This window comes from Malaya genurostris, chromosome 3, assembly GCF_030247185.1.
Source record: "Malaya genurostris strain Urasoe2022 chromosome 3, Malgen_1.1, whole genome shotgun sequence".
NCBI lineage: Eukaryota > Metazoa > Arthropoda > Insecta > Diptera > Culicidae > Malaya > Malaya genurostris.
Genome location: NC_080572.1, coordinates 147899670 through 147915329, shown reverse-complemented (window position 1 = coordinate 147915329; position 15660 = coordinate 147899670). Strand labels below are relative to the sequence as shown.

Sequence of the window (15660 nt, the reverse complement as noted above, 5' to 3'; positions counted from 1 at the left end):
AATAATTCTTAGAGCAATTCGTACAAATCTTTTCAGCACGTGTTTAATTCATAAGCTCCAAGCTAGCTGATTTGCACTCTAATCTATGCTAGCATTTTCAAGTATAGGTCGAACTAGTTAGCAATAAGCCTTAAACCTTCGAACAATGTGGATTTTAAAAATCACGTCCGATTTTAGCTATACGGCCTGATTGTCTTGTCGCTTTGGTACGATACAAATGTACGATTTAGATTTAAGGTATGTTTGGCAATCAATACATCAAGATCATTAGCATGATCAACTCTCTGGAGCGTTTGTCCATCAGTTTCATAGTCGAACCGAATTGGATTCAGTATACGGTGGAACATTTTGACCTGGTATTTCGGAATGCTGACAATAAACCAGTTTCTACGACACCATGCGACGAATGTATCAATAACAGTTTTTGAAACCGGATGCAGTCGTCGATAAACCATACTACACTAAGGTCTTTTTTTACACGGGGGTTACGTGCCGTGTTAAAAAAAGCCGTGTAAAAGAAAACCGTGTTAATTGCGGAAACCGTGCAAAAAAAACCGCGTGGAAAATTTGACGTAATAATTCCAAAAACCGTAGATTTGATTATTTGTTTGTTTTGTTTTGGATAAAATGTAACTTTTGATAAATTGAAGGGGAAAAAGCTTATTTTTTAACTCCCAAATTTATACAAGTTGCATATAACTGTGAAAATGTAACCGAAACAATAACAAAAAAAAACGGAAATCTAAAAAACAGCCAAAGGTTACGAGAAGGGTCCAGTCATACTTGATAAAACACATTGGATGATAAATTAAAATTAGAACACTTATAAAACGCGTTGTACGACAAGCAAATTAATCTAAATGGCTCATGCCTTCTGTATAATGCATTCAGTTTTCAAAAAGCCGATAATACTTTCAAATTAGAACGTTCGACCAAAGAAGTGCTAGTAATACCACCAATAAACTAAAACTTTCACTACAAATCAAGCTTGAGAATCAGTTCTTTTCAATTCCGAAGGTGCGACGTGTAGTAAACACTAACGATCTTAACAGTTATTTTCAACTAAACTGAGTGGGAAGACATGGGTATTAGATGAAGATTTATGCACGCAGAGACAGAATTAAAGGGGAAGAATTCATAGAGATGAATATAAATCAAATTAGAAAAGGTATTACTATGTGTAACGCTCGTATATTTTTTTTTACAAAAAAACAGTACATTTGGCGTAAAAATTAAGGAAATACAGTACATTGACTTTGAAAATACAGTGCATTTTACAGTACGCTTTTTTCTAAAAATAGTGAATAAAAAACAAAAGCAAATAAATTTGATCAGCATCTTACGAGGAAACCAGATTAAAAAAATAACATGCGAATACAACTATGTAATGGAAATCGCAAAAAAGCCACCGCAGAGATGGGACTCAAACCCGTAGCAAGCCAAATACGGGTAAATCGTTTTGCCTATAAAACTATCCTACATGTGAGACACACATACAAATTGCCTAGCTGAACATAAGAATCGAGCATGTTCAGCTGTGCTCGGGCCCTACGGCGTCCATTTGTTTTTCAGCCCTCAATTAGTCCGTTTATTTTGTATGTTTCACATGCAGGATAGCTTATTTGGCAAAAAGAAGGATAGGAACTATTTTCGGCTTCGAGTACCGTCTCTGCGGTGGCTTTTTCGCGGTTTTCATCACACAGTTGTATTCGCATATCATGTAAAACTTACTCAATACGGCTCTACGTCTTAACAAGACTAAACAAATCGTTCAAAGCAAGTTCATAAACTCAATTATTTTTTATTTCCTTTTAAGGGCATTTTAAAATTCGTCAAAAACTGAAAAATGTGCGAAAGTAATAATAACATTTTTTGAGAAGAGGATGTTTTTTATAATGATTTTGATTTAGAGTCTTTTTGGTTGAGACATTTTTCTTTTTTCTAATCATCAAAGTTTCGCTTGATTGTTGTTACGCGCTCTGAACAAGAATTATTATTGAAAAAAATTGTGTGTGTTGTTGTTGTGTTCTCATTCACATTGGTTACGTGTTGTTACTGTTCTTGTACTGCCACAGATCGAAATTCGATGCGTTGAAGATTTAAAATTCTGTTTTAAATTTGAGTGTAAAAAATACAGTACATTTCAGTGTAAAAATACAGTACAAGTTAAAATACAGTAGATTTGAGGGTAAAAAACAGTACACAGTATTTAAGTCGAAAATACAGTACAATGCTGTAAAATACAGTACGAATACGAGCTTAAACTATGTGTCATGCTGAAGCAACTCATTTCATCGGCGTAAATCATAATACTATATCATTCAAATGGGTATGAAATACTGCACTGCTCGATATGATGAAGAGTTGAAGTAAATTTGACTAGTTCTTCAACGCTCCGAAATTCTCGATGATATCAATGACGATGCTGACATCATACACCACAACTGAGCGGAAAAGACTTTGTCGTGTTATTTACGACAGGGAATCAAGATCTGAAGACTGATTAATCATTTTATGGAACGACAGTCAATACTCCCGTGAATTGTTGAATGAATGATTTTGATTTTAGTTCACTTTCAAACTTTAAATTCACTCTCATAATCGTTTTCCTACAGACAACCTGTTCCCTTTTTATAAATTTTTCTCAAAAAAACCAATGACAGTTCTTTTTAAACTCTTATCAGAAACCGTGTTAATTGCGAAAACCGTGTAAATAAAAACCGTGTTAATTCCGGAATCCGTGTAAAAAAAGCCGTGTATAAAAAAACCGTGCGAAAAAAAACCGTGTAAAAAGAGACCTTAGTGTATATGCTTCTCATATACCAGTACCTTAAACACATTGATATACAAGTGTAATGTGTTATTCCTCGCTCAGAAAGTATAATATCCACCTACAGGTTCGACACTAACATCCGCCCGATTCTCTCGATCCCCGTCCCTGTCCACCATCTTCATTAGAACTAACAAGATCTTTTTTTTGTCACTAACTTTTTCGTTCCCCCTTCCCTGTCTCTTCTCCATCTCGATGGCAACTAATTAGACCCTTTTTTGCCACGTTTTCCACAATATTTACTTCTCTTTCATTCTCTTCGGCAATATCATCATCACCGCCCACGGAAGACCGCTCCAGTCGAAAACAAGCATGCGGGCCACCCGCCGGGCCTTCGTAGCCTGGGGGTGTTTCCCGCGGACCCACACGGTCCAACGCCATCTGGAAAACTCATGCAACACTCAATTCATCGACCACTGCCGCCATTACGATTTACGAGAACCCGATACGACATAGTCTAATGATCAGAACAAATTGGCTCAAATGGCACGTTCCCCTTGATATTTGGAGATTTGTGCCTAATGATACTATTATAGTTTTAAGTTAGTCGTTAAGTAAGATTAGAAAATACCCTTGGCATCTTAGAGCTTAAGCAGTGTGCCTAAAATTATATTACATTATTGAATATACGAGCGTTTAAAATGATTCAATTTTACATTAAATCTAACTTATATTTAATGCATTCTGACATATTTTCAAGTGTTTGAGCATGTAAATTTACACGTTTGCTTGAAAGGCGGGGTATGTTTGACTACGTCTATATCACTCTTGTCAAATTCAGTTCACAAAGTTAGTAAAAATGTAACCTGTATGATTACTTGAATGTAAAGATACTTGTGCATCTATAGTGGAGTTTTTATCAAGATGTGCGTGTTCCTATTGATACCAAATTATTGGATCCAGTACAGTTTCTAAATTCTTACTTACCTTACTGAACAGCTATAGTCCTGGGGTGTCCTTTGCTGTATCAGGCATACGTCGACACATAATTCGGTCAATGGCTGCTCGTCACCAGCTACTCAAGGCACGGATGCTTCTGAGATCAAACTCCACTTGATCGATCCACCTTTCTCGCTGCGCTCCTCTTCTTCTTGTACCAGTCGGATAAGATTCAAGAACCATTTTCACTGTGCTGTCGTCCGACATCCTTATGACATGCCCAGCCCATCGTAGTGTAGCATGATAATATCGACCCGACTAACTCAAACGAAATACTTTCCCACATTCCAACATTCACACGATCTCTAACCAATCCTTCTCTGATCACAGATAATAAACTAGAACCGAGCATGCACCAAAATCCCAAACACCAATCCTTACATCCTTTACCCTTCAAACACCATGCATAAAAATTAGAAACAGGTCGTAAAACACTTGACGATCGTTACATTTCCCAAGAGCCAACCATATGATTCACACTAAGTTCCCATGCTAGTCGGCCGTCGACAAGCTTCCCACACTATCTGCCTAGGCGACATTTCTTTCCCTTGCGTAATGCGATAAAGGTTCAATCTTCTTTGCAGTGATGCACTAATCGATACTCTCTCTCTCTCTCTTTCTCCTCTCTCCCGCTAACAATTTAGTTAACGAAAGAATGGTAACTGGCTCTTCCCACCTTTGTGTACATAATAGAACAGGCAGTAGGTTAGCTTAAGTTTGAAAACCTTTGAATAAGGAGTGTATCGAAAAGTAGTTAGCAATATTGATTATTGAATGAAAAAGCGAAAAAAACATATTTTGACATTAGTTTTCGATATATTGTAGATTAATTACATTTTTATGCATTTCACTGATTATATTGAAGAAAATCCTAGTTTCTGTGAAACGCTCGCACTTTGGACTTGACATTCTTAATTAAATTCTGCACAGTTACTTTTGTGATTTTCCTGTGACAATTGCCCAATACCTTTTAATTAGCCGAAGATCCGGGCAGTTCGGTGGGTTGATGTCCTTTTCCACGAATTGTACATTATTTTTGACAAACACTGTAGAACGGAGTTGACGTAGTAAGCTGAAACCAAATTCGGCCAGAAGAGAGGAGGAGCCTTATGCTTTCTGTACAGTGGCAGCATTCTCTTCTTCAAACATTCTTCCTTGTACACCTTGGAGTTAATTGTGCCCTTCGTGAAGAAAATCGACGACCGCAAACCACAGGTACAAATTGCTTGCCAGACCAACACCTTCTGCCCAAACTTTTCCATCGCCACCGTAGTGTCAGCGTCTTCCAGGTCCTGGTACACCGATTTCGTATAATATTGCGGTCCGGCTAGCGCTCGAGAGTCTTCCTTGGCGTAGGTTTCGTCGTCGATCAGGATGCATCCGTCTTTATTATTATTCGTGACTCATAAGCCGTCTACACGTTCCGTTTTCCATCTGCACTCCACATAGATGGTCCTCAGTACCTTTCTTTCGAAAATACTGAGGGCGCATTGGTCCTCTGCCAACATGGTCCAGGTTTCGTGGCCATAGAGAACAATCGATCTAATGAGCGTTTTAAAGATGGTCTAATAAGTGCGATGGCGTACTTTTCTCGATCGAAGGGTTTTTCTGAGTTCAAAGTACGCACGATTCTCTGTCAAAATACGTCTCTGAATTTCTCTGCTTGTGTCATTATCGGCGGTCACCAGTAAGTCCAATTACACGAACTCGTCCACCGTCTCGGTATCGTCACCTTCTATCAATATTTGTGGTGGGAGGCGCACTGTTTCTTCTCTAGAGCCTCTTCCTCTCATGTATTTTGTTTTTGACGCATTTATGGCCAGTCCGATACTCCTAGCTTCAACTTTCAGTCCGATGTAGGTTTCCTTCATCTTCTCAAGGTTACGTGTCACAATGTCAATATCTTCAGCCAATCCAAAAAGTTATACAGACTTTCGGAAGACCACTCGTGTCGATCCTTGCTCTTCGAATCACACCGTCCAAGGTAAATTGAAAAAGATACAAGAGAGTCCATCACCTTGCCGTAGCCCTCGCCGAGATTCGAAGGGACTCGAGAGCGTCCCAGATACTCGGACGTAGCACATCACTCAATCCATCGTTGCTTTGACCAATCGCGTCAGTTTATCCGGGAAACCGTATTCGTGCATTATCTGCCATAGCTGTTCTCGATCGATTGTGTCATATACCGCTTTGAAGTCAATGAATAGGTGATGCGTGGGTACGTTGTATTCCTGACACTTCTGGAGTACTTGTCTTATCGCGAATATGTGATCCGTAGTGGCGTGGGCTCCAGTAAATCCCTCTTGGTACGGCCCTACGAATTCCTTAGCCATTGGAAACCAGTAATTTCCTCGATTCGATAACCGGACATAGTACAGTTACAGCAGTGCTACTCATGGCGGATCTTATGTTCCTCCAGCCGTTTTCAAGAGTCGCCGCACCAAGTTGCTCTTCCGTTGGTAAAACTACCTCCAGTTGTTGCGCGTATTCCTCTTCAGTATGAACGCTACGTAGCTGCTCGAGATTGAGTCCCGGCGTTCCTGTGCGAAGAGTGTTGTGCACCGTCGAAAGTTTTGAGCGCATACAAACCGTGACAAGGTGGTGGTCAGAATCAATGTTGGCACTGTGGTAAGTGCGGACATTGATGACGTCAGAGAAGAATAGCCCGTCGATGAGAACGTGGTCGATTTGATTTGCCGTATGTTGATCAGGTGATCTCCAGGTGGCTTTGTGAATATCTTAGCGGGGGAAGAAGATGCTTCGAAATACCATTTCTCGGGAGGCCGCAAAGTTATCGCGTACAGGTTCTCCAGCCCGCTCACGGGCCTGTACGTTGCCTCCCGGCCTACCTGAGGATTCATGTCGCCGATGACGAATTTTACATCCCGACGTAGACAGCTGTCGTAGATTCGATCCAGCTGCGCATAAATACTTCTTTCACGTCTTCGGGTATCGTCTCATGTGGGCAGTGCACGTTGATGATGCTACTATTGAAGAAACGGCAATCCTATCACTGATTGGCGCATCTTGCCTAACACTATGAATCCCATTCCTAGAACGCTGGTTGTGCCACAGCTCTGGTAGAAGGTAGCCGCTCGATGCCCACTTTTTCACACCTTCTATCCCGTCTAACAACGTTCCTGCAGTGCTACGATATCGAAGCCGCGGATTTGAAGCTCTAATGCCGCATTCTGTCGTATTCTGGGAAGCCAAGCGATTTGCAGTTCCATGTACCAAGTATTTGCAGATTATTCCGAGTCGTATTTCTTACTTGATTGTGCGTAACATGTGTTTTCCGGGCGGCTTGTTAGGCCTGCACCAACCTCCTGTCTGTCCGGAGGACCATCGTGTCAGCACTGTTTAGAGTCCCACACTGACACAAGGATGGTAATCATCCACTCCTAACATGAAGAACAGACGCTGTTTCGAGCCACCACAACATGGGGAACAGACGCTCGGGTTGGCTCGCTCTCTGTAAAGAGAATGCAAGCCCCCCTTTCCCTATCAGCATGCGACCAAGGCCCCACCAGAGTTGGTTACCTTATCTTTCCTATGGTTACTCCTATCCCAACCGGCACCGCGGGGAGGTAGGTATAAATGTTACTGGACAAGACGATATTGGGGCCTACATATTTACTACTACCGGTAGAAAAAATGTGTTTAATGATTTATTCACATCAAGAGCAGGGCAAAATAACGGAATGTGGAGTGGGAGGGTAGGCGGTTTCTTGGTTGCCATTTGCGGCTCGCTTCCTTAGTCACCTTAATACTTTTTCTGTAAAGGATTTTTGTACTTCTTCTTTGCCTGGATTCTCTAGCTGAGTAGTCATTATTCGTAGCGCTCTCTTACTCTTGAAAAGTTTCTTCATATTGTTATTCGAGTGTTTCTATCTGCATTTCTTTCTATCTTCGTTTCTTCTACATTTACTGAAAATTGATCGCTCAAATTTCGGAACATGTTATTTACTGAATTGGCTCTTATTCTATTAATGAGGGTTACGGCATTTCCTTTTAATTTCGTAAGTATAACATTCGCTGAAGGTTTTTCATCCGCCTCTTGCGCATATTTGTTCTCGTACACATTGTATTGCATCCAACATAGGAAATCCATAGGCACTACCGCCTTCGATATCAGTTCGTTCATTATAGTTAATGTGACTTCAATTTGGTACGCCACTTTATCGTTTCAACTAGTAACTATTTATTTGTTTTCATATCCTTGTACCTTTGTAAAGCCTATGTTGTATATTACAGCAGTATAGTTTTAAGAGCATCGCTTTGAATAATAGTTATGTTTTCCCTACCACCAACAATTAATTATTTGCGTTTATAATATACATTTATAAGAATAAGATTTTGTTTCAATTTTTCTTTTTTTTGTTTCCTGGATTTAGATAAATCTTTTCTTTTTTTGCAATTTTCGTTTTTTTAACTAAATAATTATTAAAATATGAGTTAAACTTGAATTAATAAGATATTAATTGTGAGTTCAACCACAGGTCGTGATTCTTTAGCCCTATTATATACATGATTTGGCTATCACCGTTAAGACATCATTTGCTTCCGCAATTCTGTGATTTTTGTATAGGGAAAATTGTAAACCTTCTTGTATTATGTAATGGAGAAAATATATCATATACTAGCTTACTATCTAATACAGAGAACATATCGATTAAATTGAAGATTGTATCGAATTTTTCGAATATTGCTTATAATATTATGTGACATTACATCTAATGGTTCTATATTTGTATCTGTGAAACTCATTTGTACTAAACCCGGAAGGACGCCTTATTCCAGGTGGAACAACAACGTTTTATTCCAGGTGGAACAACAACTTAACCAAATTGGCACGGCGGGAAGCTTGGCTGGTCTGAAAATTTGTTTATAAATAAATAATTTGTTCTTTAGACAGAGCATAGAATTTCTGTTTATAAGAGGATATAAACATTTAATATATTTAAATCACTTTGCCTGGATTCCTTCAATGTGACCCTTGAAAGTATGTTTTTATCATTCGTTAAACCTAAGTATTTTGCTTGATCAGACCATGTCAATTCCAAGCCATTCAATTTGATAATATGTTCATCATGTGGATTAAGAAAAAAGGCTCTTGGCTTATGAGAAAAGATAATTAATTATTTTTTTGCTGCATTTGGTGCATTTTTCCATTTTGACATATAATCACTATCTGGTTCTATCGGGTACGTGTACCAGTACCATGATTCAGAAGTTACGGAAATCATTGAACGTGTCTTCTCATGAGATCATACCTATTATTAATGATATTGTGAGCAAACTGATTGATTAGATTTCTACCTGTGGCTAAAAGACTTGTGTCGTCACAGAATAGCGATTTCTGACAACCAACGGGTAGATTTAGAAGAACAGAAGTGAAAATATTATAGAGCTATAAGAAGCAGTTGAAATCTTGAGGTGAGTGTGCAAAAAAATAACATGCTAAGAAGGAACATCCAATGAAGGTCCAAAAAATTTTTGCACGGATCATTTTTCAGAGTTGATAGTTTATCGTAAACATATATCAATACAACGAATTATTATGTACCCAAATTGCAGTAGCAATTCCACGGCTTCATGTTTTCAAGTTTTCTAATGATTGACTTAATTTCATCAAAATTCGTCTCAGTAAAGTCATCTTGTAATAACACTTGAGTTGAAAATTTCTCTTATTCGGCTTCGGGAAAAATGAAAATCGAATCCCGTCGAAACACCGTTGAAGGTTCGTTGCAATCCAATGACGGCACCGTTGATTCCGTAGTTAGTACGACGTAGAGGCAATCTAAGGAGGTTGTTGTTGCGAAGAGCTCTGGAACGAACATTGATGTTGATTTGACTAAGAAGTGCTGGGTAATCGATATTGTTCGTCAAGACATCGGCAATCAGCATTGCACGGAACAGGTCACGACGCAATTGCAAAGTTTCGAGCCCGATAAGCATCTCACGGCTTTCGTAGCTCGGCAGCTGATGAGGGTTGGTCCAGGGCAATTGGCGAAGAGTGAAACGAACGAAACGTCGTTGGATTGACTCAATTCTGAGAACACCGTTAATAAGTGAGGGTTCCATATCACCGAGCAGTATTCGAGTGTTGAGCGAACAAGTGAGCAGTAGAGCGACTTCAAACAGTATATATCTGTGAAGCGCTTAGCAATTCTCATAACAAATCCCAAACAACGAGAAGCCTTCGTAACTATGTAACCAATATGCTGCTTGTAATTCATTTGTTCGTGTAGATAAACTCCAAGATCCTTGACACAACTGACTCTTTCATTCGCTGCATCATGGAGGCAATAATCAAATCGCAAAAGGTCATTCTCACGAGTGAATGTGATAATAGAGCATTTGCTAATGTTTAGTCATTCGGTTGATTTCGCATCACCTTGAAAAAATGGTCAGTTGACGTTGAAGGTATGAAGCATCCTCTGTACTCTTGATTATTTGGTATAATTGTAAGTCATCAGCAAAAAATAGTCGTGGGCCTTCTAGTGAGTAATTTACATCGTTGAAATAAAGGAAGAAAATCAGTGGACCGATATGGCTTCCTTGAGGTATTCCGGAAAAAGCAAAGAACTCCTGCAATAGACTGTCATTGACTGCCAGCCGTCGATTGCAGAGATACGATTCCATTCATCGAAAAATACTGGAACCGAAACCCAGCCTATCCAGTTTGGCGATCGTGATAGCGTGATTGATTTTATCAAAAGCTGCGGAGAGATCCGTGTAATTAGCATCCGTTTGGAAGCCATTAGACACTGCATCCACTATGTACGTCGTAAAAGATAAGAGATTAGTAGCAGTCGAGCTACTATAATTATGGACTGCTGAGCAAGTTTTTAAGCTTTTTCCTCATTTGTAAGAAGAATTTAATTACCTTCCTTGAGATCAGGAATTGGTTTCTTAAGAACCTTAGAAAGTTTACAGAAAGGTTTAGAATATGGTTTAATTTGTTCAATATTTTTAGCGATCTATTTTTGTAAATCCTTAACTATGTATTTCATAGCAGTATCACGAGAACGTTGATATTGTCGTCGACGAACATTCTTCAGCCGAATGAGCAATTGAAGATTGTCATCGATGATAAGAGAATTTAATTTAGTTTGAGCTTTGGGATCTGAAAGATTTCTAGCTTCGAAAATGTAATGATTCAAATTATCTATTGCTGTGTCGATTGTCCCGAGTTGGCGATCTGTATTCCAACCAATTAGATCTATGATAGTTGAATATAGAACTAATTTTTTTAATTATAGCTTCGTTGGAAAGTCTGAATGTTACAGGAAGATTATCAGAATCAAAGTCAGCATGTGTAATCGGTGAACTACAAATGTGACTTTGATCTGTTCAAACCAGATCAATTGTAGAGGGTTTTATCACGGAAAAGAAACAACAGTAAACAGAGTCGGACTACTGGGATGAAGAATTGTAATGTAACTAGCAGAGAGTTGAGTATGAAGTATTTTACCATTACTGTTATTTTGCTTACAATTCCACTGAATATGCTTTGCATTTAAGTCCCCTATTATGAAAAACTTCGTTCGATATACTTTGAGTTTTTGCAAATCGCCTTAAATAAATTCAATTGTTCACCGGTGAATTTGGATGGCAAATATGCTCCATCGATAAAAAAAATTCATGAATGGTTTCACTTTCGATTTCCAAGCTTTCAATAACTTGGATAAGGTAAAATTCGATGTTCAATTTGCCGTTAGACAAAAATGGCAACTCCACCACCCATTCCAGTAAACCTGTCAAATCGATGAGCCACATAATGTAGATAGCTTTTCAATTTGACATTTGGTTTACGAAATGTTTCTGTCACAATGGCAATATGAATTTTGTGACCTTTGAGATAATTGAGAAAATTCATAGCTCACAAAATTCATATTGCTATTCATATATGACTACTACTGAAAGGACGGCTAAGAGCATAAAATTGCACAACAGTCGTTCGCACCGCACATATTGACATATAGAGAGACTGATAGACAAAATCTATGAGCTCTCTTCAAATCAAGTCAGTCTTTACGCCGTGTGGATTCCGGCGGTGAACTGTTTTATCAGTCAGAATTTGATCCACTGGGTTCCTGCCCCATATCGTAAGAGGCGATAAAACAGGTGCTCCAAAGTCAAGGTGTATTCCCGTGCCGAGGACTGAATGGCTGGTGGAGTGAAATATGCCAGACGCAAACGGAATGGCTTTGGGTTCGGCCCCTGCTGTGTTAGGCGAAGCTCTGGCACAGTAGACATTTTTTCAATTCTTCGCAAATCGTGGGACTTAAATTGAATGGTTATATCACATAAAAAACAACCTGTATGGTCTGCGGTATGCATTTGTAAGCCAATGTGCCTAATATATTCTAGTTGCTGGACAGTGAAGTACAGATATAATCGAATAGTTGGATCTCCAAAGGAAGTGGATAATGTTGTAGATATGACAAACTCGCTCATAGTTGCGGCATATGAGGAGGCTTGCCCACTTCGCACCGTGCGAGCTAGCAAAGGAACTCCTTGGTGGAACGCTGAACTCACAAGTCTTAGAAAACTGTGTAGAAGAGCCTGGAATCGCCGAGGCAGAGATGGATCGGAGGCAATTGTGTCAGCTCGCCGAGCTTACAAAACTGCTCTCCGGTATTCTGAACCCCCATATCGTAAGAGGTATTCCTACCCCATATCGTAAGAGGCGATAAAACAGGTGCTCCAAAGTCAAGGTGTATTCTCGTGCCGAGGACTGAATGGCTGGTGGAGTGAAATATGCCAGTCGCAAACGGAATGGTTTTAGGTTCGGCCCCTGCTGTGTTAGGCGAAGCTCTGGTACAGTAGACATTTTTTTAATTCTTCGCAAATCGTGGGACTTAAATTGAATGGTTATATCACATAAAAACAACCTGTATGGTATGCGGTATGCATTTGTAAGCCAATGTGCCTAATATATTCTAGTTGCTGGACAGTGAAGTACAGATATAAACAAATAGTTGGATCTCCAAAGGACGTGGATAATGTTGTAGATATGACAAGCTTGCTCATAGTTGCGGCATATGAAGAGGCTTGCCCACTTCGCACCGTGCGAGCTAGCAAAGGAACTCCTTGGTGGAACGCTGAACTCACAAGTCTTAGAAAACTGTGTAGAAGAGCCTGGAATAGCCGAGGCAGAGATGGATCGGAGGCAATCGTGTCAGCTCGCCGAGCTTACAAAACTGCTCTCCGGTATTCTGAGCGAAGTGGATGGAAAAACCTTTGCAATAACATCTCTAATCTAAATGAGGCTAGTAGATTCAGGCGATTGCGATTCTTGGACTTTAGCTCGTGAAATCGTTACAACTGATTCAATAAAATGGGCAGTGGAGAGTTTTGCTCCATACAAATCTACGAGAAAATATGAAATATGTCCTATATTACTTCAAAAAGGGTTTGAATACTTCAAACGTGTTTTAGTGAAAATTCTGACATGTAGCCTTGCGACAGGATATATTCCAAAAGCATGGCGTGAAATAATTGTTAAATTTATTCCCAAAGGTGGCCGTGAAACTTATGAGGAAGCTAAGAGTTTTAGACCCATAAGTCTCTTTTCTCGTCAAGACTTTAGAACGCTTAGTCGATCACTTTATAAGGGACGTTAGCTTGCGCGAGCATCCGCTTCATAAATTGCAACACACATACCAGCGTGGAAAATCCAATACCACCTTCCTACATGATGTAATTTATAATATCGAAAAAGTTTTTTAACAAAAACAGTCTTGCTTGGGAGTTTTCTTAGATACAGAAGGCGCATTTGACAACGTGTCTTTCGATTCAATTCTAGATGCCGCGCGTGGTCATGGAGTAATATCTATAATAAATTGGATCCACACAATGCTTGGAAATCGACTATTATCTTCGTCACTGGGACAGGCAGAGTTGAGAAGACAAAGTGTTTTTGGTTGTCCCCAAGGTGGTGTTCTTTCGCCATTGTTATGGAACCTCGTTGCAGATAGCTTGTTAAGAAAACTAAATGATCTGGGCTTTCCGACCTACGGCTTCGCAGATGATTATCATATATTAATCACGAGTATTTGTATTAATACTCTGTTTGACTTAATGCAGCAAGCTCTTTGTACTGTTGAACAATGGTGTCTTCAAATCGGGTTAACAGTAAATCCATACAAAACGTCAATGGTACTCCTCACTCATCGTAGGATTACAAACGGAGTCCGCCCGTTGAGGCTATTTGGATCTGACTTTGTGGCAAGGGATCAAGTTAAGTATGTAGGGGTAATTCTTGACACAAAACTGAATTGGTCTAGTTACGTTGATTTCAGAATAACAGATCGGCTGAAAAGTTCGTATCGTTTCTATGAGAGGGCGCCACTAGAATTAAATCCATACCATTTTCAGTTAGTACCAACCTTCAAAAGATACGTGTAAAATTTTAAAGCTGTCTGATTATTAGTTTGTGAGATATTGCATTTTGAGTGAAGCTACTTTTGTTATTGTGAAAAAAAAATGGAAAAAAAGGAATTTCGTGTGTTGATGAAACACTACTTTTTGATGAAAAAATGTGCCGCCGATACCAAAAAATGGCTTGATGAGTGTTATCCAGACTCTGCACCGGGCGAAGCAACAATTCGTAAGTGGTTTGCAAAATTTCGTACTGGTCATATGAGCACCGAAGACGATGAACGCAGTGGACGTCCAAAAGAGGCTGTTACCGATGAAAACGTGAAAAAAATCCACAAAATGATTTTCAATGACCGTAAAGTGAAGTTGATCAAGATAGCTGACACCCCAAAGATATCAAAGGAACGTGTTGGACATATTATTCACGAATATTTGGATATGAGAAAGCTTTGTGCAAAATGGGTGCCGCGTGAGCTCACAATCGACCGAAAACAACAACGAAAAACCATGCTGGAATTGAACGAATTGGGCTTCGAATTGCTCCCTCATCCTGACTTTTTCCTGTTCTCAGACCTCAAGAGAATGCTCGCTGGTAAAAAATTTAGAAGCAATGAAGAGGTAATCACTGAAACTGAGGCCTATTTTGAGGCAAAGGACAAATCGTACTACAAAAATGGTATCGAAAAGTTGGAAGATTGCTATAATCGCTGTATCGCCTCTGATGGCAATTATGTTGAATAATAAAAACGAATTTTGGCAAAAAATGTGTGTTTCTATTAAACGATACGAACTTTTCAGCCGAACTGTTAAAGAAAGCTTACATGACCGAAAGTCGTTTTGCCAAAAGTCGTTTCGCCGAAAAGGTCATTTTGCCGAAAGGGTCATTTCGCCGAAAGGGTCATATCTCCTGCATGTTATGTCTCCTGTATAACTGATGTGGCGCAGCCACATAACCGAAGCCAAGATGGCTCGGCGGCACAAAGCCGTGGCGTAGCCGCATTAAATATTTTTTCAGTTTCCCTTAATAAACGGAAAATACCACCTACATTTGCTTGGTAGATACACCTATGCAATTCTTTGATGCTTACTAGCTAATAGTCAACAAGTTTTCTTAGGCACTACTTTCTGAGGTTCATGGATCAATCTTTATTCAAGAGTACAACAATCAATCATTATTCAAGAAGTACAATGGTAGATCAACAAAACGGGCGTTAACGCTATCATCTTTCGTTTGTCTTTAATTTAAATCAATTCTAATTACGAATTCAGGATTCAGCGAAATGACCCTTTCGGCGAAATGGCATTCGGCGAAATGACCCTAATCCGTTTTGATGGCAATGACTGGAGCTTTCTCGACTACTCCTACTGCTGCTTTAGAGGCACTTTTGAACATCCCACCATTGAACATTTTTCTTAAGCAAGAAGCTATGTTTGCTACATACCGTATTCACACTACGGGATTCTGGAATAGAAATCCTATAGACCGTGAAACTAGTCACACC

General features: G+C 39.4%; 1 protein-coding gene across 1 annotated transcript in view; it reads right to left on the bottom strand.

Annotated features, from left to right (window-relative positions):
- The window catches only part of LOC131438546 (solute carrier family 22 member 21), a 640450-nt gene that overhangs the window by 122439 nt on the left and 502351 nt on the right, over positions 1-15660 (bottom strand). The gene's annotated exons all lie outside the window — the stretch shown is intronic.